The sequence below is a fragment of the Cebus imitator genome, unplaced genomic scaffold, assembly GCF_001604975.1.
Source record: "Cebus imitator isolate Cc_AM_T3 unplaced genomic scaffold, Cebus_imitator-1.0 Scaffold187, whole genome shotgun sequence".
NCBI lineage: Eukaryota > Metazoa > Chordata > Mammalia > Primates > Cebidae > Cebus > Cebus imitator.
Window position 1 is genome coordinate 1,000,015 of NW_016107502.1, and position 27,188 is coordinate 1,027,202.

Below are 27,188 nucleotides of genomic sequence, written 5' to 3' on the forward strand. Positions count from 1 at the left end.
ATTATCTGATAAAAAGAAAAAACAAAAACAAACCTGAGAGTCTGCCACATGTAGATTCTCACTGAAAATGAAAAATTTTTAAAGATGAACTTCAAACAGAAAAAGACAGAATCTAGATGAAAGATCTGAGATTAAGGAAGAAATAAAAAGAAACTGAAAATGGATTTTCTTAGTGTGTTGTTGAAAAAATTACAGACTGGTAGTCAGGCATGCTTATACTGGCATCTTGCTGCCATCTCTTGCTATCCGAGAAACTTGAATCAAATTACTTAATCTCTTAGAGTCTTGATTTTTTCATCTTAAAAATCCATCTAACAGTGTCACTTATACAAGCATTTTTGTGACGAATAAATGAGCAAATACCTACAAATGCTCCCAGCACAGCTTCTGAATCTGGAAGGTGTAAAGTAAGTGTTAATCTCTTATCCCTTTTAAAATTAATGAATAAATTAAAAAAATAAGATATTGCGAGCAACAAAGAATGACTCCCTCTGCTTCAGTTCTAAGATAAAATTCTGGCCCTGTTTCATATTGTGCAAATATGAACTGGCGTTCAGCAGTTATTTTCTTTTCATCTTTCCAGTATCAAGCCTAAGATCTTTTTAACAAAATATTTATGATTTCTTTATTTAAGTAATACTGCATGCGTACACACAAGCCCCAGGGATGTACCCCAGATTCTAGTTGAACTCACAATTCTAAAATAATTTGTGGTCACAGTTTTATGGGGCTATAAAATAGATGCCGGTCCATCCATAGCACAAAACGACATACCCCGCCCGTCCTCTTTCCTCACATCCTTGTGCAGGGCTCTCCTTCTAACTAGGAGATGGAGACACACCAATGATGCCTCTGCAGCTTCTGCCACCCCAGCCCCCAGGCTGGAGAGCCCCCCAGCTTCTTCCATGACCCTACTCTGTTTCATTAGTGACTGAAAAAGCAGAGGAAAACCAAAGTTAATAAAAGGTAACTAAGAAAAGTTAGCTTAGTCTCCTTTAGGTTCTCTGCCCAATTTTTATTTGGCAACACTTCAGGGGAAACAGATAAAGTCAGAGTGAATCTTTCCTTGGCAATGTCAAGGAAAGCAAAAGCACTGCTCCTGAAGTTCTAAGTCCTGGGGTGGCGCCCTTACTCTGCATTTGCAACTTACATGTCCGTGGGCAAGACACTTAACCCCTCTCATTTTATTTATGAGACAATAGTTATATCATATTTGTAGAGCATTTTACAACGTACTAAGTGCCTCCACAGTCATAATTTTATTTAATATGCTTACCCAAGTGTATCATATCAGTACTAATACCTTACTGCGTTGCTGTACAGATTTGAAAGCAGAGTCTGTGGGTTGCTGTGTGAGTTACAAACACCTTCATCAGCAGAGAGGGTCATCTCCAATGTACATAATTTAACCAATTATGAGGGTGAGCTCTGCCGTCAAGTGCCTGGATTTGAATTCTGGTTCTACACTTACCACCCATGTGACCTTGAGAGCAAGTTGCTTAGCTACTTTATAAGCTTTGGTTTCCTCACCTTTAAGTTAAGGAAAATAATTATCGTACTAGCTCGTAGTGCAGAGCTTTGCACATGGTAGGCTCTCAGTGAACGGGAGTTCACTTGAATTTACACCAAGTTGAGCTGGCAGGTGTCTGACCACACGTATGTACTCAAAAATGCCGTCCTCCTTCTTCCTTTCTCCTCCATGGTTGCCTCCACCCTCTACATCCCTAGGCAAATATTTGCAAAGGGAGGGCAGAAGCTCCAGATAGCAGGACACACCCAGGATTTCTTTCTTAAAAGTAACAAAGCCTCATTTTCCATTTTCCATTTTCTGTAGGCTTTAGTTTTCACTCTGTTTCAGGGGCATCTCCCTGCTGATTTGGTTGGAAACATAGCCCAGACTCCCCAGGGTCCCAGTCAGCCTGGACCCCCTCCTACTTCTCCTGAAGGATTTGATGTGACAGGCTGGAGAGTTCTGGACCATGGGGCACTGGCTGAGCCTCAACCACCTAACTGGATTGCACAGTTCACCCCTTTGAGAAAAATCACTGATGACTGAGCCAATGCTAAATGGATCTATTATATTATATTATGTCAATAAGAAGCAGAGGTTAATTTAGGCCAAACTGATGAATAGATGGAAACTACTTGGCTGCACAAAAATAAACAACCTCCATTTAAAAGACTTTAGTTCATAAAGGCCTTTCACATTTTCACGGTTTGATTCCATCCTTATAACCTCCCTAAGGGACATGAAGGGCAGCTCTTTTATAGATGAGGCAACTGAGGCCCACAGAGAGCAAGTGGTGAAGCTGAACGTGAAACACGCTCTTCCCGCCACACACCTGACGCTGCTGCCTAGCATGGCTTCTCCACCTGAGCTTTCTCACTTCCCTTCCAGCTTCTGTGGACCAGGTCCTAAAGAAACAGCGTTAGGGGTCACATCACGTCGGCTTTGCAATCAGAATGGGACAGGCCAGGTGGTTGGCTTAGTCACTCAACTTACATCTTAGTGCACAGAAGGAAAACACATCCTCAGGAGCTCCAATTAGGCCCAATCAGCCTGGAGTTCCTAACTGCCCGCAGCAATGAAGTGGGCACGTGTCCTCTCAGTGAGGGCCAGTCACCCGTGACTGTCACTCTGCTAGTTAACATTGCTCTCTGAAGCACCTCTGAGACGGCCCAGCCATTTCACAGGCTGCAGACAGAGGCTGTGTTGCTGCTGGGGTTGAATGCACCGGTGAGGCTGGGACAGAGAGGGCTGGACTCCCCACCGTTGCCAGGCCAAGGACATGGTCAAATCTCGAACAGCTGCCTTTGGCCCTATAGCCAGCACTGAAACGAAATCAGGCAGTGATTCACTACTGGGGCTATTGGCAAAAGTTACCATCTGGGTATCTCTCATTCTGTTTTGGTTGGCTTTTCCTGGTGGATAACTTTATAAGCACAGGGGGAGCCTCTGAGGGTGGTCTCATCTTCCATTCTATAGCTCCGTGGCACCTTCTGCAGGGTTCCGAATACCATCTCCATCCTAATGGTACATAGTCCACATCATACATGCCCAAATCCATGCTGATTCTAGAAACCTTCCAGGGTACATGCAGAGGCAGGGCCAGCTGTGCTAGGCTCTCTGTGACAACACCCCTGTCTAGACGAAGGAAGAAGGATCAGAAAATCTAGAATTGAATCCTGGCTCCCTGCTGGGAGAAATGTCACCTCCTTCTGGATTATAAAGTAGTCAGCGAAGGCCAGCAGGAAGAGAGTGTGACCCTTACAAATACTAGTAGGCACATTCTACAGCCTGGGCAGAATGTCACCGGTTTAATCTCCATAATGGCCCTCAGACACTATCTATTGAGATGGACACTCATGGAACAGTCCTCCCAGGACTTCCTGCCACCACTTACCTGCTGAAATCTACCATCCTTGAAGACAAAGCTCAGTTCCCACCTACTTGGCTAAGCCCTTTGCAAGGCCCAGTTTCTTTCTAGAGCCCATTCAGTCTGCCCCACCTCCTTGGCAAAGGTTACATACGCTATCCGGGGAGGTCAGTTCTCTCTGCACTTGTGTCTGGTCAAAAGAAATATTGTGTTCCTTTTTCTTTTTCCTGGTACAAAGCACTTCATACAGTAGGTATTCAATAAGTATATGTTGATCCATGTTGTTTTTTGTTTCATTGGCATTAAATCACAACAATGTAACCCTTAAAGTGTCAGAAAATTTAGATGTGCTGTGTGTTATAATCTAATTGCTGTTCAGTACAAATTGGAACTTTTCATTTTATTTTAAACTTCTGTAAATGGGGCTTCATTTTTAAAAAATAAGTTTAGTTGGCGATGTGGGACTACATAATGGAAGCTGAGCAATTTTTTTTCATTGACACTCACGTTACCTGCAGTTCTTTTTCATGTCTCTGGTTCTGGTTCAAGCTGCAGTTCAATGGAGTAAAATTGCATTCCTTAGAAAGAAGTATTATATCAGACTTTTAAACTGGCCTTTTTCATCTCTGTATTCCTGGATGGTCTGTGCCTGGGGCAGCTCACCTAGTATGGAGTCGGGGGCTTATGGCTCCCATTTTACAGGTGTGTGGAGAGAGCCCTGTTATCAAGCAGACTCTGCAACCGAATGGGGTCAGCCCTTTGTATGAAGCCAGTCAGGAACAGGGAGATCCCGGGAGATCAACAGCGCGGGGGAGGTGTCCACAATGCAGGTGACTGTACCAGGACTGTCTGGTATAGTCAGGTGTCTGGTGTGAACCCACACAAGTTGTTGAAACTCTCTGAGCCTCAGTCTCCTCATCTGTAAAAAGGACTTGGGAAGGCCTATATCAGAAAACGCCTAGCACATGGCAGGCATTTGACAAATTATCTTACTATTAAGCATGCTGCCCACACAGAAGTTTGTTGGATGCCTTGCTGCTTCCCCAGCTGACTTCATTCCCAGAGTTGAGCCACATCAGAAGCCTGTGCCCCAAAGGAAGTTGAACCCCAAAAATCTGAGTTCTGAGAGACACAGCAGGGGCTTGCAGTCCATGACGAGGGTCATGACAAACATCACAGAAGATGTGTCAGATGCTAGAAAGAATGTGTGCTGGGGAAATAGCAAATATACTCTGTAGTATTTGTGGCCAAGACAACCACAGCCTAGGAACAAACTGTGTTCTGAGTAAATGCAGAATTAAGCTGCAGTGAGATACCAAGAGGGGACGGGAAAGCAAAACAGATCATGACCAAGAACAGGAACTGAGATGGTGACTAAGCCCCCGGTAGCCGGAGAAGGTGCACCAGTTCTTTGCCTTGGGAGGAATCCATGGTCAAAGCTAAACTCACACGTCTACAGTATGTGTGTAATTAGTTGAAAACTTAATTTAGCAGTTTGGTAAATTCCATTAGCAGTTTATCTATGGTACGTAAAGGAGCTATTTTTAAGTGAATCCTTTTTGGCTAAAGGCTCCTGTTAAGAATCCTAATGAAACATGGTTCACATAATGTAAACCCAGATCTGTGCAGACTCTAGAAACCTTCTCGAGTAAACACTAATGTGCCCTGGCAGGGAAGCTGTGCTTGACTCTGTACAATGGCACCCCTGTCTAGATGAAGGAGGAAGGATCAGAGAGACCAGACTCGAGTCCCAGCTCTGAAATTACACCGCCTCAGCTATGTTACTTACATCTGTGGTGCTCAGTTTCCTCATCTGGAAAGGGTGGGTGATCACACTACCTTATAGGACCCTGGGGAGAAATATACAAGGTTCTGCACAAAGTACTCAGCCTGCAGGAGGGCAGTCTCACAGAAGCTCTTTGGATTGAAGCAGATAATTTTTTGCCCAAACAAACAGAAAGGAATAAGAAAGAAATGGCAGCAGAAAGATTACCCAAGTGGAGAGGACATCTGATGGTGAGGCCATTGTGCGGGAAGGGAGCTGAGACAGTGTCAGCGGATAACTTCCTGGAGCCACGTTTAAAACAAACCTCCGCAAACCCTATCGGTTTGAGAAGATGAAACAATTCGCAATGTGGATGTACTCAACGCCACTGCACAGTACACTTAACGTTGTTAAAATGCTACATTTTATGTTCCGTAATTTTATCACAATAAAAAAAATGATCCAAAAACAAATAAAAAACCCTAAATCTCAACACTCTGCCCACTGAAGACAGTAAAATAAAAATAACAGAAAGAAGAGCGGGATGGCCTTCCTTCTGTGGGATTCTGGAAGGAAGGCAGTGTCCATGTACCCAGATACCACACAAAGGCACTTTGAGTCCAGATCTCTGTCCTGTGGATGATCTGTATATGGGGTGTCTATTCAACCTAAGCTCCTGAAAGACCTGAAAATCAAAAAGCCTCCACAGGCCATGGCACCACTGAAAGATCTGGAGGTTCTTCTGCTGAACAATTTGTCATTCATGATGGTATCTCCCCGATGGCAATTTCTGACCATGATTGAGATGACTCCACCCACAGAAATGAACTCCAAGAACTTCTGCTTATAATCTGTCATCCAACCTCACTTCACTGTGTCCTTCTCTGGGGATGGTGGCGCTGCTGCTGTCTTGCTCAGAAAACTTGCTTTGGGAAGAAAGCCTCTAAAATTTCAGCCCTGCTCAGGTTAAGAAATAGTAGCTTTGGGCCAGGCACAGTGGCTCATACCTGTAATCCCAGCACTTTGGGAGGCCAAAGTAGGGAGATCACCTGAGGTCAGGAGTTCAAGACCAGCCTGGCCAACATGGAGAAACCTTGTCCCTACTAAAAATACAAAAAAATTAGCTGGGCATGGTGGCACATGCCTGTGATCCCAGCTACTCAGGAGGCTGAGGCAAGAGAATCGCTGGAACCTGGGAGACAGAAGTTGTGGTGAGCCAAGATCGCGCCATTGCACTCCAGCCTGGGCAACAAGAATGAAACTAATGAAACTCCGTCTCAAAAAAAGAAGAAAAGAAACAGTGTCTTTGACAAACCATCTCCTTCCCCACAGAAAAACAAAACCTGGCTGAAGGCAGGAGGGGTCTCTCTGGCCAATATCTCTCATCCTCTTCTCCATGACCTCCCTGATCCCATTCATGTCTTTAGAAGTGCACGGCCCTGCTGAGGAGGTGCAGGGCTGTTCCTGGGCTTCAGGGCCCTGCACTGTAAATGCTTCCCAGTCTGAGCTGTACTTCTAAGTGCAACTCAAATCCCACCTCCTCTCTAAAGCCGTGAGAAATACACTCACTTGCCTATAAACACTAACATCATTGGTTATTTTTTATATTATCCCCTGCTATGAGCTAAACTGTGTCCCCTCCACACACAATTCATATGCTGAAGCTCTAACCCCCAGTGTGATGGTATTTGGAAATGAGACCTTTAGGAGGTGATTAGGTTTATATGAGGTAATGAGGGTGGGGCCCTCATGATGGGGTTAGTGCCCTTATAAGAAAAGAGACCAGAAAGCTAGCTCTCTCTCTCTCTCTCTCTCTCTCTCTCTCTCTCTGCCCCCCCTTTACCCCCACCACCCTCCTTATCCCTCCTGCCTCTTCCATTCTCTCCCTCTCCCTACCATGTGAAGACACAAAGAGAAAGCGCTTTCTGCAAGCGAAAGAGAGAAACTTCACCCACCAGACTGGCACCATGATCTTAGACTTCCAGCCTCCAGAACTGTGAGAAAATAAATTTCAGTTGTTGTCCAAGCCACCCAGTCTGATATTTTGTTCTGTCTGCCAGAACAAAGACATCCCCACAAAGGGACTGTGTGCATGCCTACTGCAGAGACCACCCCCCTCTTCTTAGACCAGACCCCCTGCAGGACCCTTTGCTGGCACAGCAGGGACTTGGCACACACAGAAGCTAATTTGGTGAGAGACTCTGCCTCTGCCTCCTGGGGAATCTCAGTCCAAGAGAAGCACAAGTTGTGAAGGGCCAAGAAGGGAAGGAGCACATCTCAGCAAGTTGGTTGAGAAGGACCAACAAGGCGCGGAGTACACCCTTAGCATGGAACTCAACCACGAGCTCTCAAAACAGGTAAAGCCACCGTGACCCGTGGGCTCACATCTTCCTGGACCACCTGCTTCCTCACATGCCTTAATTCACCCGGTAGCTCCTGTATTCTCACTTCAATGAAAATAAACTCATGTTTAGAGGGCTAATCCCAAGGACACATGACTGGTTAAGAGTCAGAACCCAGGCTCTATGCTAGGTATTCGGAGATGGCAGGCTGTGACATGGTTGAGGACTTGGCCCTAGAGCCAGGCTGCCTGGGTTCAAATCCCAGCTCGGCCTGTTATCAGCTGTGTGACCTTGGAAAAGTTACTCAGTCTCTTGAAACCTTGGCTTCCTCATCTATAAAATGGGGAGGATGATGATAACAGTGCCTATTTCATAAAACTGTTATAAAGAGGAGTTCATTTATGCCAGACTCTCAGCCATGCTTGGTGTATTTCTGTGCGTCAACCTTGAGGTACAGTGGAAAGAGGGTCCCTGGAGTTCTCTGTTTGGTCAAGGTGGGGCTGCAGGAAGTTGGCCTCCCTCCCACATCAGCACCAATCCAACCCTGTATCCCAGGGGTTGAAGGTGTGTGCTTATGTGCAGTAGACAGTGTGGCAAAGCTCCATCCATTTACCAAGAGAACTCTGGCAGGCTACAAATCCTGGAGCTCAATGCTGAGCAATCTCTAAAGTAAATAAAGTGAAAATAAACCAATCGCCCAGGCAATAGGAGATTTTCCTCTTGTATGCACTGCTAATTGGGTCATTGTAGCCACCCTCCCACTTTCCCTGGTGCTGCTGTGAGTTAAAAAGGAGGAAAGGAAGCTGGTCCGGAGCGCAAGTGCATGTCCAGGAGGAGGGCCGCACACCCGCTAATCCCATCGTGTCCTGGTGCACCTGTAACGTGTGTGCTACGTCTCACCCTTCTCATCTTTCCTCTCACCAAGCCCAGAAGGGCACAGAGTTCCACAGGCTCAGGGGTACACTACGAGCACAGGGCTGGGTGTGGAGCCGATCCATCCTCACTGCTGGAACTTACTTGGGTAAAGCACCATTTCCACCTTCCCACAAGTTCTCACATTTTTCCAGCCCCAGGCAGAGCAGCTGTATTGTGTGAATAAGGCACCTTCAGCACAGATGGGGTGGGGACCGAGGCCCTTGGAATCTGAACCACGGGGGAATCCTGCCCACTCCTACCTCCCTGCATCTTTTAGAAACCCTGGAGCATCACCCAGAGCCAGACTCCACCCACCACAAAGCCTGCTGCCCCATGAATGCCTCCCTTGATCAGCCCCATCCCGGATGTGTCAACAAACAGACAAGGGAAGGAAGTGTCCCGCTGGCATTCTGGGAAAGCCAGGGCTGGGAGCCAAAACACACTGACGATGGGGACGCACTACCCCCAGAAGAATCTGTCACAAAAGAAAATTCTATAGCCCTCAAGCTGGAAGAGCCCTGGAGATAACTTTGTCATCACACGGTGGCACCCTCTAGCTGCCCCAGGCAGATAAGGTCCTTCAGAACCGTCCCTAACACGGAACTTCAGGAGATCCTTCCTGTATCTAATTCAGTCTTCAGTGAAAGGGCAGATTACAGGCAAGAATGACTGAGAACTCCAAGACCTGAGGCCAAGACCCAGCACTGTGTCAAGGTGTGGAGCCTGCAGAGGACAAACCCCAATGAGGGCCTGCTCCCCTCACCTCAGCCTAACAGCATCCTCGTTTATGTCATCCGGATGACATCATGCTAACCAGTTAGAGCCGCTGTGAGGGGAAACAGACCCCAAAGGTCCCTCTGCTGGTCCTGTGAGGGGAATGGGATGTCTTTGTGTGGATGCTGTTGGTGAGTGGAGAGCCAATGGAGCATGATGCTTATGGCACAAGCTCTGAAATAGCCAAGCTGCCTTGGTTCAACTCCTGCCTCTACCATGTATTGACGGTGTGACCATGGACATGATACTATGCCTCTCTCTTCCTCAGTTAACTTTTCTATTAAATGGGCATGATGGCAGTGCCTAGCCGATTGGGTTGTAGTGAGGCTTACACAAGGGAATACATGGACGGCCTCGAGCCATGCCTGGCACTTTCTGTGCATTGCTGTTGTGAAGGTGACCAGTTTGCCTGGGACATCCTGGCGTATGCCTGTGGTCCCAGCATTGCTATGGATATCCTCGCTTTCACTCCTGGGAGAGCCCAAGTTTGGATGATATGAGGCTGACTCCCTTTGGCTTCTTCATGTCCACCTGGTTATTTCCTTGCTTCATGCTGCCTCTGAGTACTGGGGAGCCAGGTTCCCAAAATATAGGTCCCCAAAGTGGGCTCTGCCCATGCCACTGGCATGTCTGTTCCACACACTCAGTTTTTCCTCTTTTCCTTTTTCTCTGCACTTTGCCTTTCCTGCTCCTTCCTCCACCCTGACAGCTGTCCTCTCCTTTCCTGCTTCCCTGTCCGCACCTTAGGACTCTGGTAGTGCACACAGGTACTGTCTGGCTTTACGGGGGTCTCCCCCTGACCCTGTACTTGGACAGAACCCTTTATGGCTCTAACCAAACTGCCTTATCAAATTTCTCTCAGAGGAAGGAAACAATTGGAAAAGTCAAAGAAATGACCAATAGATGGATGAATGCAACAATATGCTGGGTTTTGTTGCTCCTGTCATTGCTGTTTCTTTGTGTGTGTGTGTGTGTGTGTGTGTGTGTGTGTGTGTGTGTGTTGTGTTGGCGGGAACAAAAAGTGTACCAGTTTGAAATGGTCCATCGATTGCTAGAGCTCTCTATAAAACTGTTCCAAGACCTATTTTTTTTATTTTTTTATTTTTATTTTTTGGAGACAGAATCTCACTTTTGTTGCCCAGACTGGAGTGCAATGGTGTGATCTCAGCTCGCTGCAGCCTCCACCTCCCGGGTTCAAGCAGTTCTCCTGCCTCAGCCCTCCAAATAGCTGGGATTACAGGTGCCTGCCAGCACACCTAATTTGTGTATTTTTAGTAGAGACGACGTTTCGCCATGTTGGTCAGGCCGGTCCCAAACTCCTGACCTCAGGTGATCTACCCGCCTCAGCTTCCCAAAGTGCTGGGGTTACAGGTGTGAGCCACCGTGCCCAGCTCCCAGGGCTATTTTAGGGGAAACCCTGGAGGCTCCCCTCCAAGACAGCAGCCTCTCTATGTGTCAGTGGAGAAAGCAAAACCTCTGGAGCCCAAGGGCCTGGACCCATTTCTGCCACTCACTACCAACTGACAAGTGATTTCGCAAAGACTCAGTTTCTCCATCTGTAAAATGGGGCACACTTGTCTCTAGAACACCATGATTCTATGACATTGTAAGAGGCCCTGGACCTGCTCTTAGGATCCTGAATTCTGCAATATTCTGCAATATTTGACAGTTGCATCTTTTAGTTCTTCTATGGGGGAAACATAGGAGGGAACCAGGGCCTTGGAAAATATGAAATCTGAAGTAGTTCTTGCAGAAGGTATCATGGCGAGTGTCTGAGTCCTCTGTGCATTGCAACGGAATAGACGCCACGTTGTGTGGAAGAAAAGCAAGATAGCGACGTGAGCTCAGTGGGTGATTAGCCAGTCCCTGAGGAGTCCCTCATGAGTCCTGCCCCAGCCCAGCTTCTCTGCAGCGTTGCCAGTACCCAGGCGGCCTGCAGGTTCAACCCTCCTTCTCCACAGCAGGTTCGGCAAACGTTGCGACAAGGAGCCTCAAGACAAAATGGATGGCTATTGCGGCCACTGCCCCGGTGCTGGGGCCTGCCTCCTGCAGGCTCACCACAGGCTGACGCATCTCCAGTCACCCAGCACACCGGGGCTCCATCTCCATCAGCGGCACCACCGGCCATGCCAACTCTGGAATACGAATCGCCATCTTCTTGGTCTCTTCTGCTCTAGTTCCTCACATTTATTCAGTTAGCAGATTGCATTCACTCTGTCGTTCTCTGGGTTTGAATCCCCATCCCACCACTTATGTGCTGGATGGCCTTGGATAAGCCACTTAACCTCTCTGACTCTGTTTCCTCCTCTACAATATGGGACAATCACAGCAATCTCCTCATGAGGTCGTCATGAGGATTCAATGAGATTAAACATGAAAATCTCCTACCACAGGCCCTGGGACATAGCAGATGACTTTTCCCCCATCCCCAAGCCTTTTAGCCCCTTCCTCTCCATTCCCAGAGGCCCTGTTCAGCCCCTCAAGGTCACTGCAGTGGTGTTCTTCCCAGGTTCTCTTCCCAAAGCTTCCACCATGGCAGTATATCCCATACACTGCTGCAGACACGTTCTTCTGAACCCAGCTCCAGGAACATCACTTCCCTTCTCAGAAACCATATCCCTAGGCCTACACCTATGTCCTGAATGGTTTTGCCTAGATTTTCTTAACCCAAATGCCCATCGATGATAGACTGGACAGGGAAAATGTGGCACATATACACCATGGAATATTATGCAGCCATCAAAAACGATGAGTTCGTGTCCTTTGTAGGGACATGGATGAACCTGGAAACCATCATTCTCAGCAAACTGACAGAAGAGCAGAAGATCAAACACCGCATGTTCTCACTCATAGGCGGGTGTTGAACAATGAGAACACATGGACACAGGGAGGGGAGCACTATACACTGGAGTCAGTTGGGGGGAAATAGGGGAGGGACGGTGGGGGGTGGGAAGCTGGGGAGAGATAGCAAGGGGAGAAATGCCAGATGTAGGTGATGGGGAGGAAGGCAGCAAATCACACTGCCACGTGTGTATCTATGCAACAATCTTGCATGTTCTTCACATGTACCCCAAAACCTAAAATGCAATAAAATAAATAAATGGGAAAAAAAATCCCTAGGCTTAATAATGAATTCCTAGACTCCTAACACCCCAAGACTCTGCCATCTCTCCCAGGCGGCACTCCTCGCCGGATTGCCCACTACACTCTTCCTTCAGGTACATCCGACCTTCACGGGTTTGCTTGGGCGTCCTTCCCCAAGATGCCCAGACCCAGCCTCAGTGCCACATCCAGGGTGTCCTCCGTGAGTCACTCCTTCCAGAAGTAATGTCTCTCCTCCAAACTCCCTCTACACGCTTTATAGTATAGAACTGAGAGGGGACAGGACCTCGGAGGCCATACATGAGGCCTCTCACTTATCATTCAAAAACTGTGCATAAAGTAGCTTGTATGCAAATACTACCCCACGAGGTTGTGCAGGTTAACTTCACCTGAAAAGGGGCATGAACTCTGGACCCTTCAACTAAAATGCTGATTCTCTGTGAAACGAGTTGCCCTGATGTCATATCCCTATGCCCACATCCTTGATAAAAAGACTCTTTGGTGCATGCTGTTTTCTTCCAGAGGCAAGGAACCCACCACCTCACAAGTTAGGTTCTTCCTCTTGACCTCTGACCGCCCTGGGGACTCCCACAGATCAGCCCTTTCTGTCCTCTGGAGTCACACAGAAAGAATTGTTTTGAGTCTCCTGGTGTCCTCCACAGAGCCAAACAGGGCAGGTTCCCAAGCACACTGTGTAAACAGATAAATGAACTCAGAGATCTTTCCCACGTGGCAGGGTACATTCGCTGCATCCCATGCATGCATGCGTGTGCACGGGCGCGCGCGCGCGCACACACACACACACACGCGCGCGCGCGCGCACACACACACACGGACAGAGTCAGCACGAGGCTGCTGAGCCACACAGCCAGCGGAAGCCAAGCCCCAGCAGCGGCCCACTTCCTGATCTCCTTCCTGTGCTCTGGGAGGTTCTCTCTCTGTGTGTCTTTCTGACTGTCTGTCTCTGTTCTTTGTTTCTAGCATGGCAACAGCTGTGGATGCTGCCTGCGTGGCCAGGGCTCCTAGCAGCACTGACCTGCAAGGTAGGGGTTTCGGTTCTTAGACCTGTGACCTTGGGCAAGTCACTTTACCTTCTGTGCCTCAGTGTACTCATCTGTGAAATGAAGAGGCTGGATGAGGCTGGAGGATTCTTAAGGTCCTTTCCTGATCCAAACCCTAGTGCTTCTCGGCTCCCCTCCAGTCCCGTTACCGAGTGACAGGGAGGGGCACAAAGGCCGGGCCAGGCCTGGGGATGGCAGGGGAGCCAGCTGTTCCCACCCAAGGGCGCACAGCCTCCAGCCAGGCCCTCTGCGAACTCCATGTGCTGCACACGCCGCTCACACTTCGCAGCCGGAGGAGCAGGCAGGAAGCGCCGCCCGCCGGCTGCCCCGAGGGCCCACCCTCCACCTTCCTCCACTTTACCTTGGGCGTGTAGGCTTCCCGTGGACCTGCCCGCGCCACCCGCTCGGCTCACAGCTGTCAGGCAGCCGCCTGCGCCGCCGCCTGCTCTGCCCGACTCTTTCCGCTCCGATCCGCGCAGGCAGGAGCAGCCCCACAGCGAAGGAAGGGGAAGCGGCGCCCCCTGGGCGCCCTCCCGGGTCTGCGGGAGCCGCCGCCTCCTGGGTGCCCTCCAGGACGTGCGCGCGCCGCGCGGTGGGGTCTGGGCCTGCTGGCGCGACCTGAGACGGCCCGGGAGCCTGGGTGGAGAGGGCGGGGCCGCGACCGACTTAGCCTGCCTGACTGGTCATCTGCTCCCTGGGCGCCCCAGGCCCCTTGCCCCGATTCAGGTTCCCAAGGTGGGGCATCAGTCGGGCCCTTGCTGGCTCACCGGAGAGAGACGGTGTCTAGCTGTGCACCCCCGAAAACCCGGCAACCGCCAGGCGTCACTCCAGCTGTTATCTCTGGGAACAGAAACTAGTAAGGGACCTTGTTCTTTATACTTTTCTGACTCTTCTATATAGTCTATCGTGGGCACGAACGGTAAAAACAAAACAAAACACCACAAACCCAAAACCCAGTGCATATTTGTTAATAAAGCAGGAAGTCAATCTTCAAAGGCCTCCCCAGGCGTTCAGGCTGCAGGATAAGCCCTCAGCCTGGGGCACAAGGCAAGGCCCGCCCTGCCCGCTCCAGGCACAAGCTGATTTTCCAGCCTCACCCTCTCCCCCTCACACACACACAACATCTCTGCTCTGGACACGCTGGCTGTTGGCAGTCACTAGGTGGGTCATAGCTGATGGGAGTTCTTGCTTTTTGCCTAGAACACCCTCCCCTTACATCTCTGACTGTTGAAATTCTGCTCATCCATCCAGGCCCCTCTGAAACATCACCTTCTTGGAGAACTCTTCCCCAGACACTGCCCCTGCAGAGTGCCGCAGTTCTTCCCTGGAAAGCCCATCTTTCTGTGCTGGCTTATGTAGTAATATCTCCCTCACACACACACTAAGCCCTCTCCCAAGGTGGAGAGAAACAAATTAGCACGTACTGAGCAGCCGTTATAAATGGCTGCATGGGGCCGGGCCCGGTGGCCCACGCCTGTAATCGCAGCACTTTGGGAGGCCGAGGCGGGTGGATCACGAGGTCAAGAGATCGAGACCATCCTGGTCAACATGGTGAAACCCCGTCTCTACTAAAAAAAAATACAAAAATTCAACTGGGCATGATGGCATGTGCCTGTAATCCCAGCTACTCAGGAGGCTGAGGCAGGAGAATTGCCTGAACCCAGGAGGCGGAGGTTGCGGTGAGCCAAGATCGCGCCATTGCACTCCAGCCTGGGTAACAAGAGCGAAACTCCGTCTCAAAAAATAATAATAAATAAATAAATAAATAAAATAAATTGCTGCGTGGAGTGCTTTCCTCTCCTTGCAGCCCAGCCAGCCACTAGCCCACAACTGCCCTCCACCCAACCAGAGTTTCAGAAGGCTGTCAAGGGCTCTGAGGCCTGCCCTCTGGTGCATCCCCACTGTGTGCCTTGGGGACCGGCACACAGTGGGGCTCTGCACACAGTGGGGCTCTGTTCTGGGTATACTTTTCCGGCTCTGTTCTGGGTATGCTTCCATGTGTCAGCCCCCAAGGTCTGCAAGCTGGTGGCTTGCCCTCCTCTCAGCCCTGTGTGAGGAATGAAGGACCCTTCATTATCAGAATCTGAGAAGTGGAACGGACCTCAGAGATTATCCAATGCAAAGCCTGCCCACCCATTTTACAGAGGGGAAAACTGTGACCACAGAGATCAAGTCAGAGGTATCAGAAGTACTTACCATTGTTATTGTTTTCATTGCTGTTAATCCTTGCACATTTAGAAAGCCTTTCACTTCTAAAGCAAAGTGTTGTCACTCATTTGCCCCTCACAGTCTCAGAGGTATTATAGTGGTTAGTGCACAGACTCTGGAGGCCAAAGTCCTGAGTTTGAATCTCAGTGCTCCAACTTGCCAGCTACATCCTTGGCAAGTTACAAGAACTTTCTCCATCAGTACAATGTGGGTGGTAACAGCTCTGCATCACGGGATGTTCTACCAATTGAAATAAATGTGTATCTTTAAAGGCTTAGAATAGTAGTTGGTGCATTAAAAATGCCAAATGTATTTGCTCTCATCAAATTGTTTTTTTGTTTTGTTTTTTTTGAGACAGATTCTCACTTTGTCACCAGGCTGGAGTGCAATGGCGCGATCTCGGCTCACTGCAGCCTCCACCTCCTGGGTTCAAGCGATTCTCCTGCCTCAGCCTCCTGAGTAGCTAAGATTACAGGCACGTGCCACCACGCCCAGCTAATTGTTTGCATTTTTAGTAGAGATGGGGTTTCACCATGTTGGCCAGGATGGTCTTGATCTCTTAACCTTGCGATCTGCCCACCTTGGCCTCCCAAAGTGCTGGGATTACAGGCGTGAGCCACTGTGCCCGGCCTTTTGTTATTTTTAATTGTTTTACTTCACAGTTGGAATAATGGAGGCTCAGAAAGGCTGAGACTCATCCAAAAAATTGCTGCTTTGGGGATGATTTCTCACCAAACTCCATGCAGCTGTCGTAGTCTCTGATGCCATCAGTCACTTTGTGTCTGAGTCTAACCACCTATTTAATAGGGAAGAGAAGCACCTGCCCTTTTGCCACCTCAGAACACCTAGACATTTCGTGGTACAAACATTAACCACATCTTCTGGCTTCTATGGGGATGTCTCCACATTCTCGGAGAACCCTTCCCCAGACACTGCAGAGTGCCCCGGCTCTTCCCTGGGAAGCCCATCTTTCTGGTGCTGGTTTATGTAGTAGCATCCCCTCCCACACACTAAGCCCTCTTCCGAGGTAGAGAAAAGAAACCGCCCTTTAGCCCATCTCAGAACTGGCATTTTCTTTCACAGAACACCACACCTCATGGCGTCCTTCAGAACCACAGAGCCATCACATTAAGGGCTGAAAGTTCAGCTTGTACACTGTGCCTCTTTTACTCTTGGCCCAGAGCAGAAAAGCAATGGGGCAAAGATGGTTCTTCCAATGTATGGATGTGGGAAACTGTGGCACCATTGATATTCACTGATTGGCCCCAGGCTATGTAGCTAGCCTGGACCACGGGAGGGATAAGGATCTCCACTTCCTCTTTCCCCATGACTACACAGCTTTCCTGATTCAGTGTTGCAGGAGAAGCCCAAGCTCATTTATTCAATGAGGATTTATTAAGCACTCTCTAGGTGATGAATAGGAACTAGGCAAGGCTAGCTTCCTGGGCATGTGACCTACGAAGGCACATAGGCCAGCAATCCCCAACCCTTTTGGAACCAGGAACCTGTTTCATGGAAGACAATTTTTCCATGGACCGGGAGTGAGGGTGAAGGGTGGGGATGGTTTCAGGATGAAACTCGTCCACCTCAGATCATCAGGCATTAGTCAGATTCTCATAAGGAGTGTGCAAACTAGATCCCTCACAAGCACAGTTCACAATAGGGTTCATGGACCAGTACCCCAGTACCGGTTCATGGCCTAGAGGTTGGGAACCCCTGACATAGGCCCCTCACTTAGAAGGGCTTCATATATAGTTTAGTGCTCTCCTGTCCCCTTCTTGAAATTCTTAATAATTTTTGAACAAGGGACCATATACATTGTATTTTACACTGGACCGTACAAGTTGTACAGCTGGTCTGGACCTAGGCTGTTCCCTAGGAGCTCTCAGTTTCACAGGGGATCAGCCACAGAACTGGCAATTGCAGTTCAGTAAGATGCGGGTTGTGACAGAGGCAGGGTAGCCATGAAAGAAGGACAGGACCTTGACCAGTGTTCAGCTCACTTGGGCCACGCTCCCCAGCTGTGCAGCCTGTCCAGCCGCCAGTGACTTACCACTGTGCTCCTTGCTGGGACAATGGCCTTGGTTTAGCACCAGGGCCTGTAGCTCCAGACAGCAGCTACAAATCCTGGCACCCTGGGAGGCCACTGCTAGGTCATGTCAATACCAGGAAATGTATGTCATTAGAGCCCTAAGCTGTTTTCATGTTCTCCAACCCATACTCTGTGATCACCAGACTGCCAGCGGGCTCTGGTTCCTTCTGCCTGCCAAGACGCAGTCAACTTCCAGAAAAGGGTAGATAAAGCCAACCACACTGAAAAGCAATTGGCAGACAAAGCCTCATGGGGTATTCATCCAAAGGACACGGGTTTTATTAGAGGTGTCTTGGTGTCCTCCCGGCCTGTGCTGCTGGCATGTAATAGGTATCTAAGTCATGATAGTTGAGTGAACGTATAAAAGGTAAATACATATGGCAAAGCCTGGAATTGGCAGTTTGAAGGTCATCGGGCCAAGAACAGGGTATTTTTTATTGTGTTCTGTTTTCTCTTCTTTTTCTTTTTTTTTTGTTTTTTGTTTTTGGATGAGTACTGGAAGCCCCAACACAATGGTTTGGGAGTGAACAGAATGGAGAAGTAAGGAGGCACCACTCTCAGGGAGGCTGGCAGTGTGAGAGAGGAAGAGAACAAGGCAGGAGACTGGAGACTTAGGGACTCCTCCTAAGCCCTGTGCTCTCCAGTCCTTCCTGCCTCTTCTTATACGGGGCCACTGAGCCCTCATCACTCTCCGTCCTTTCTCTCTTCATCAAATTCTTGACCTCAGCCTCAGAAGCAGTGGGAGGAGGTAAAGATGAATGAGGATGGGAGCAAGGCAGTGGGAGGAAAGTGGATGCAGAGCTCCCAGATTACTGTCCCTGTTCCCTCTATGAACCAAGAAAATAGGTAATGGCTGGAGGGTTTGGGCTGACCACTGGGGTAAGTGACATTTAGATGCTTGTGCTGTGAGTTGCTGCCTCCTTTGGGGTGGGGCAGGGATGAATCAGTGGGAGGGGAAGGAGAAAATGGTCTTGAAGGGCACAGGGACACTTCCAAGGAGGCGTGCTACCCTCTTCCAGAGTCACCTTGACGCTCCATGGCATCCTTCCTCCTGGCATCTGTGGCTTCTTTGTTTTTTCTTGTTCACTTGCTGCTTTCAATTCTAACTGAAGCCCAGTTCCTATTACTTGGTCCCCTCAGAGGAACAGTGAAAACATTCACTGTTCTAGTCCAGGAATCCCTCTGCTGTTCCTTCTTCCTTATTATGAATGGTAACAATTAGAGTTTCCAACAGGTGGAGGCCAAAAACCAAACAGACTTTTCAATGTTGACTCTCTCAGGCTGCCTACAGAATGGCAGCACCTGCCCCACCTCCCAGAGGCTCACCAGCAAAGGCCAACTCAAACAGCAGCCCGGAGCAGACGGCTGGCCAGCTCTACAGAGCCAGCAAACACCAGAGAGAAATCACCCTGGATCTATATCTTCCATCTTTTTCCTCTGTCAGCATGTTTGAGGAGGAGACATCTTCTATGAGATTGCAGCAGCCAATTCATATCAAATGCTTATAGCTGCAATTGAAAAATTAGGCTGGAATGCAGGGCCTCCTTGAGGATGTTTATGAAAGCCATGTACTTCTTTAAGGGATTCACAAATCTAGAGTCCTTGCAAAACAGGACAAGTAAGACATGAGCAGTGAGTGACTTTCTACCATCCATCCAGCAGCCAAGAACAGACTTCCTCATTCAGATGGAGCCGCAGAGGTACAGACCTGAGAGCTTAAAGTCATAGAGCCAGTCCCATGTATTACCAATGAGGTGACTATGGCTCAGGGTGACTTGACCTATAAGCCACAAGCTTGTGGGTGACCACTCCAGGCCTTGAATGCATGATTTCATTCCATTACCCCTGCCCCACAAATAGCCTCTGAGAGACAGAGTACCTGATGCCACCTTATGTGGGATATTGTTTTGGCTAACCCAAATTTCTGAATCCCCTGTTTGTGGAATAGAGAAATCAAAGGCATCAAATATTCAAGGGTAACCCCTCATGAAGCCACATTGTTACTTCAGCTAAAAATAACTTAGAGACCTCACAATGAATAATCATTTATCTAATCATCTGGGAATGATGAAATTAATGTTTTGTAGCTACTATTTTACAGTTATAAATTGCTTAGAAAGTACAGATATTTTTTCCCTCATAATTTTGCTTCATCATGAGTCCACATGCAGACACACAAGACCCAACCACGGTATCTTGACTATGAATGTAATAAATAAGGAAATAACAAATGTAGTAAGGTGAAGCAGGGGGGGTTGTTAGCCCAAGAATGTTCTAGGCCTAGTGTTTGGTGGAGCCAACCAGCTCCTACGGGCAGTGAAGACAAAGGGAAGTGCCTGGCAGTTTCATTAGGGGGTGCTTCCCAATAATCTAATTCCTCTACCATCAAAAGTTTCTCAGGGAACATCACCATTTTTAGAAAGATGCTTTGTTTTGATAAAACAACGTTTCTATATTAGTCGGTTCTCACACTGCTGATAAATACTTACCTGAGACTGGGTAGTTTATAAAGGAAAAGAGGTTTAATGGACTCACAGTTCCATGTGGCTGGGGAGGCCTCACAATCACGGCGGAGGGCAGAAGGCATGCCTTATATGGGGGCACACAAGAGAGAACTTGTGCAGGGAAACTCCCCTTTATAAAACCATCAGGTCTCATGAGACTTACTACTATGAGAACAGCAGAAAGACCCATCCCCATGATTCAATTACCTCCCACCAGGTCTCTCCCATGACACATGAGAATTGTAGGAATTACAATTCAAGATGAGATTTGGGTGGGGACACAGCCAAGCCACTTCACCTTCCAAGCTTATGTCTCACTACCCACCCACAATAGGCTGTAAAGAGCCCAGCATTTGCTTTCTAGCAACAGCGTCATACTAACATTGCTTTCCCTGCCTCCAGGGCCCTCACTGCGTCTCTGTTTAAAATCTAAAGCCAGATCCAGTTCTCATGCTGCCTCCTGCAGAAAGGCATCTCTGGTGTTTCCCAGCCAGAGGAGCCTCCCCATCTCTCAACTCCTGACCACTTCTTCTCTTAAAAACATGAGCATGTCCTCCTGCGGCTGCCCATTGCCCTCCTACCACCCACCATGGCCCTGCTGCACTCCTGCCGCGCCCTCTCCGGCATCGTGCCGCCTTCCTCCCAGGCCTCGCTACCGCAGCCTCTGCCAGAGCCAGCTCCTGGTGGACTCATGTGGAAATGGGACCTCCAGATCCCATCCTGGGAGTCACTGAAGCCTTTAAGAGGAACACCAACAGCAAAAAGATGAATCCGGGAGTTGGTGCCTACTGGGATGATCACAGAAAGCCTTATGTGCTGCCTAATGTCCACAGGGCAGAGGCCCAGATTGCCGCAAAAAGTTTGGACAAGGAGTACCTGCCCACTGGGGGACTGAATTTTGCAAGGCATCTGCACAACCAGCCCTGAGTGAGAATAGCAAAGTCTTGAAAAGTAGCCGGTTTGTCACTGTGCAGACCATTTCTGGAACCGGGACCTTAAGGATCGGAGCCAGTTTTCTGCAAAGATTTTTTTAAGTTCAGCCAAGATGTCTTTCTGTCCAAACCAAGCTGGGGAAATCACACACCCATCTTCAGGGATGCTGGCATGCAGCTACGAGGTTATCGGTATTACGACCCCAAGACTTGTGGTTTTGGTTTCACAGGTGCTATAGAGGACATTTGAAAAATACCAGAGCAAAGCGTTCTTCTTCTGCATGCCTGTGCCCACAATCCCACGGGAGTGGACCCGCGTCTGGAACAGTGGAAGGAAACAGCAACAGTGGTGAAGACAAGGAATCTCTTTGCGTTCTTTGACATGGTCTACCAAGGCTTTGCCAGTGGTGATGGTCATAAGGATGCCTGGGCTGTGCGCCACTTCATTGAACAGGGCATTACTTTGTCAATCATATGCCAAGAACATGGGCTTATACGGTGAGCATGCAGGAGCCTTCACCGTGATTAACAAAGATGTGGATGAAGCCAAAAGACTAGAGTCACAGTTGAAGATCTTGATCCGTCCCATGTATTCCAACCCTCCCCTCAGTGGGGCCCGGATTGCTTCTACCATTCTGAACATGCCAGATTTGCTAAAACAACGGTTGCAAGAAGAGAAAGGTATGGCCAACTGCATCATTAGCATGCCGACTCAGCTGGTCTCCAGACTCATGAAGGAGAGCTCCACCCACAACTGGCAACACATCACCGACCAAATTGGCATGTTTTGTTTCACAGGGCTAAAGCCTGAACGCGTGGAGTGGCTGACCAAGGAGTTCTCCGTCTACATGACAAAGGACAGCTGCATCTCTGTGGCAGGGGTCACCTCCGGCAACGTGGGCTACCTTGCCCATGCCATTCACCAGGTTACCAAGTAATGTCCTCGGTGTGAGGAAACAGAGACAACCTTTCTGTCTTCAGCCTCTGCTATTGGGAGCTTCACACAGAGAATGAGAGAGGGTGGATGGTGGTGAGTGGATAATTTCTTTCAACCACAGTGTATAACACTCAGTGATTGAATGTTTCTCAGAAAAGAGCATATAGCGACACAGGGCAGAGGCGCTGGCATCTGGAACATTGTGGCTCTAAATCAAACTCTCTCCCGTCCTTTCATCTCCAACTTTTCTCAAAGAGTTTACATGTGCAAGAAAGTCATCACACCAAAAAACCTGTCAATTATGCCATTGCAATATTTCAGAAGCTTTAACTGAAGTGTCAGTTTCCTCATGAGAAATAACACACTTTGGAGGCTTTGAGAGAAGACCTAGTTCTGTCATGAACAGTTGGCCTCGTGTCTGTCCTCCCATCATGGAGCAACCTCATCAACAGACTGCATTGCAGAAATTATGTTTTATGTAAACCAGTGAGTGCTGCCACTACAGCCAGGAAAACAATGCAGTTTCCTGTCTTATTTAAGAAAAAGAGAAGGCTCTCTTCTCTCCCTTGTCTTTGCTGTTCTTTAACTTACGCACAATGATTTTTAACTAATGCAGATTTTAATCCCATTCTACTGCTTGACTGACCATCAGCCCCATCCTACTGGGATTTATTTAAGAACAAAGAACATAATTTTCTGCTAACGTCATACCCTCACCTTTCTCAGCAAAGAATAGTGGAGAATAGGTAACTGTCCTTGATCTCAGTATCTTCTTGAATGACTGTGTAATTTTCTTCAGTTGGGATGTGGCCTCTGCCCAGTTGGACCGCCTCCCTTTGTTGTATGTGATTGTTCAAGTCACTCCTCTCATGTTATGAGTCCAGCAGCGCAGAGTGGTACCAGGAAAGCGGACATTCTAGGCTTTGTGTGCTGACAGCTGGGTTCAGGCTTCACCCACCTGAAAGAACCACCATCTGCTCTAATCATGTACACTTATTATGGCCTGGTTTCTCTGTTACAATCAAATTACTGTAGACCCCCCAAAAAATATGACCAACGATGCCAAAAGTCTAATTTATGTGTGGAGTAGAGTAGAAGGGGATTGAGAGGTAGAGACTAAATAACTACTTAACTTTGAACATGCCAGGAAGTTTCTCTGTTCTTCAGATTCCTAATCTGTAAAATGTAGTTAAGGACAGGACCTATCTGATGAGGTTGTTTTGAGAAGTAAATGAAATCATGCATGTAAAAAGCACCTAGTACGGTGCCTGGTTCATAGCCAAGGCTTACAATGTCAGGAAGGAAAAAAGGAAGGGAGGGAGGGAGGGAGGAGAGGAAGAGGGAAAAGCAAAGCAAAGAGAATGAGACCAGCCCAGGCAACACAGTGACACCCCATCTCTACAAAAAATTACAAATTAAAAAAAAAAAAATTAGCCAGGCATGGTAGCTGATATGGTTTGGATCTGTGTCCCCACCTAAATCTCATGTCAAATTCTAATCCCTAATGTTGGAGGAGGGGCCTGGTGGGAGGTAACTGGATCATGGGGGAGGATTTCCCCCTTGCTATTCTCGTGATTGTGAGTGAGTTCTCATGAGATCTGGTTGTTCAAAAGTTGATATGGTTTGGCTGTGTCCCCACCCAAATCTCAACTTGAATTCTATCTCCCAGAATTCCCACATGTTGTGGGAAGGGCCCAGAGGGAGGTAGTTGAATCATGGGGGCCAGTCTGTCCCATGCTATTCTCATGATAGTAAGTCTCACGAGATCTGATGGGCTCATCAAAAGTTTCTGCTTTTGCTTCTCTCTCAGTTTCTCCGGCCACTACCATGTAAGAAGTGCCCTTCACCTCCCACCGTGATTCTGAGGCATCCCCAGCCATGTGGAACTGTAAGTACAATTAAACCTCTTTCTCTTCCCAGTCTTGGGTATGTCTTTATCAGCAGCATGAAAATGGACTAATAAAACCGTGTACAGCACCTCTTTTTTTGCTCTCTTCCTCAAGCTCCTGCTATGTAGGATGTGCCTGTTTCCCCTTTGCCTTCTGCCATGATTGTAAATTTCCTGAAGTCACCGCAGCCATGCTTCCTGGAACCATGAGCCAATTAAACCTCTTTTCTTTATAAATTACCCAGTCTTAGGCAGTTCTTTATAGCCATGTGAGAATGGACTAATACAGTGGTACACACCTGTAGTCCCAGCTACTTGAGAGGCTGAGGTGGGAGGATCCCTTGAGCCCAGGATGTGAAGGCTGCAATGAGTTATGATCATGACACTGCACTCCAACCTGGGCAACAGAGCAAGACCCTGAGAAGAACGGAAGGGGAGCAGAGGGGGAGGGAGGGGAGGGGAGGGGAGAGGAAGGTAAGGGAAGGGGAGAGGAAGAAAGAGAGAGAGAAAGGCAAGAAGGAAGGGAAGAAGGAAGGAAAGAAGCAAGGAAGGAAGGAAGGAGGGAGGGAGGATGGGTGGGAGGGAGGGAGGGAAGGAAGGAAGGAAGGAAGGAAGAGAGGGAGGGAGGGAAAGGAAACAAACAATAGCCTTCTCTCTCTACTGGAGTCAAAAGCACCATTGCCTCTTCTTAGATGAAACACATATATGACCTCCCTGGAGACACAATTTTATATAACAGTGACACCAAAGATCATGGAAAGGGTGAGATCAATTATTTTTTTAGATCTCCTATGTAAAGATATTAGCTGAATTCTGAATCCCATTAGAAACTTAACATTTTCAGGATGGAAGGAAATGCAACAATCACCCTGTCCAACTCTCATTGACTTTCAGCTACTGGAACTGAAATCTGCAAAGGGTAAGAGTCAGTGAGCAGCTGAGCCCAGGCTGGAAAGCTTCCAGTCCGGAGCTTCTCCTCCTACACATCCCCTCTTCCAGCTGAGGAGAAACACCATAAAAACCTGACGTCCAGAGAAGAACTTCTGGCATAAGAGTGTGAAGAGGTCAATAATCTATTTCCTCAAAAAGCAACTATACTCCTCGCTCAAAACTGTCGAAAACAACCATTTCATTTCTCAGAATTGACTGGAGGCACACAACAAACTGAGTAGTGCTTATATTCATGAAAACTACTAAACTTACAGTAAGATCAGCATGAATCTGTGGTGATTTATGCTGATTCCCACACCCCTGCCCCACCACCAGAGTTCTGTTGTTTGATAGTTCAATGAGGGCAAGCCAGGTCTTACAAATTAGCTTTATTTTTGGTCACTGCCAGAGGGGGCTCACTTGATTTTAAACAGTATTATTTAAGTGATGATCTCAGAGCCAAGTGATCAGAAAGGACCAGAAGCTCTTCTGGCCCAAAATTGCAAAGCAAGAAATGGACTGGTGGCTAGCTGGGTACTTAACAGGGAGTTAGTTGCAGGAGGTGAAGCAGATACGGGGAGATTAGTGAACTCTCCGCATAGTATGAGTTGAACAAAGGTCATGTGCACATGCTGCAGCATCCTAAACCACTCCTCCTGGCCAATGGAGTCTTCCCCATGTACAGTGGAGATGCAAGGGCTCATGGGAAAATAGAAGACTGGGCAGATGTGGGAGGGAATGCCTGAAATTTTGATGCACTCTCCAGCTTACTCACAAACCTGCCAGCAGAAGGTGGAACTCTTACTGGCTCAAGATATTTGAGCATAACCTCCGACCAATCTTTGAGCACTAATCTAGGCAGACACAGGGATAACTCTAGGAAGCCAGGCTTAATAATAAGAAACAAGTAAAACAGCAGCAGAGACATTCAGGGATGTACACTGCAGAAGAGGCAAACTTCACAGATTTATTCCAGACAGGTTATTAAGTAAACGTATAAACAATAACAATGACAACACTCAAAATTAAAACCCAAAGTTGCTATAATATATTATGTAAAATGTCCAGTTTTCAACAAAAAAAAATTACAAGGCAGGCAAAGCAACACAAAGGTATGACCATATTCAGGCAAAAAAAGGGGGTCAATTTAAATTGTCTCTGAGTGTCTCTAGATATTGGGGCTAGCAGATAGCTTCTAAAGCAGTTATTAGAAATACATTCAAGGAACTAGAGGAAACCATGTTCAAACTGTTAAGGAAAGTACGGCAACAATAAATAAAAAATATCAACGGAAGAAAGTACATGAATGAATCAATTCTAAAACAATGGATGTCATAGGGCAGTGAATGACATATTCAAAATGGTGAAAAATATCTGTCAACAAATGACTTACATCCATCAAAACTATCCTTCACAAATGAAGGCAAAGCAAAGACATCAAAGACATTCTCAGGTAACCAAAGAGTGAGGAGATGTTTTGCTAGCAAATGTACCTCACAATAAATACTAAAGGAAGTCCCTTAGGCTGAAAGACAGTAACACCATAAGATACTCAAATCCACAGTAAGAAAGGAGGCAGTTCAGAAATTATAAGTATGTGGGTAAATAGAAAAGACTCCATAAATGTATTCCTTCTGACTTTTTTTTTCCTTCTTTAAAAGACATAAAATAGTATAAAGCAAAACTTATAACACTGTATTGTTGGGTATATAACACACATAGAAATTGATATGATAATGATGGAACAAAGGGGGGAGAGGAAAGAAATAAATATTGCAGCAGTATGTTTATAATTAATTTAGTATTATTCTGAATTAGTTTGTAAGAAGTTGGGATGCACATTGTAATTACTAAAACAGCTAAGAATATAACTCAAAAAAAATAGCAAAAATTCAACCGAGGAATTAAAATGCTACACTCAAAATATTCATTGAACATGAAAGAAGGAAGTAAAAGGGCAAAAGAACAATAATAACAAAAAGACATGAGAAAAATAGAAAACGTGGAAAAATAACAAATATAAATCCATATCAATAATTATACAAAATATAAATAGACTAAATGCCATACTCAAAAGGAACGGATTTTTCGGACTGGATAAAAAAGAACAAGACCGGCCGGGCGCGGTGGCTCAAGCCTGTAATCCCAGCACTTTGGGAGGCAGAGGCGGGTGGATCCCGAGGTCAAGAGATCGAGACCATCCTGGTCAACATGGTGAAACCCCGTCTCTACCAAAAATACAAAAAATTTGCTGGGCATGGTGGTGCGTGCCTGTAATCCCAGCTACTCAGGAGGCTGAGGCAGGAGAATTGCCTGAACCCAGGAGGCGGAGGTTGCGGTGAGCCGAGATCGTGCCATTGC

General features: G+C 47.6%; 1 protein-coding gene and 1 pseudogene across 2 annotated transcripts in view; one reads left to right on the forward strand and one right to left on the reverse strand.

The window, feature by feature from the left end:
* The window catches only part of CRACR2A (calcium release activated channel regulator 2A), a 138,830-nt gene extending 125,007 nt beyond the window's left edge, over nt 1-13,823 (reverse strand). The window contains exon 1 of the mRNA XM_017546061.2: nt 13,698-13,823. The gene's annotated coding sequence lies outside the window, so the exon portion shown is untranslated. The remainder of the gene's footprint in view (nt 1-13,697) is intronic.
* A 6,725-nt stretch (nt 13,824-20,548) lies between these two features.
* LOC108316310 lies at nt 20,549-22,686 on the forward strand (annotated as a pseudogene). The gene has a single exon (XR_001830286.2). The product of XR_001830286.2 is annotated as an aspartate aminotransferase, mitochondrial-like (transcript).
* Nucleotides 22,687-27,188: the final 4,502 nt, after the last annotated feature.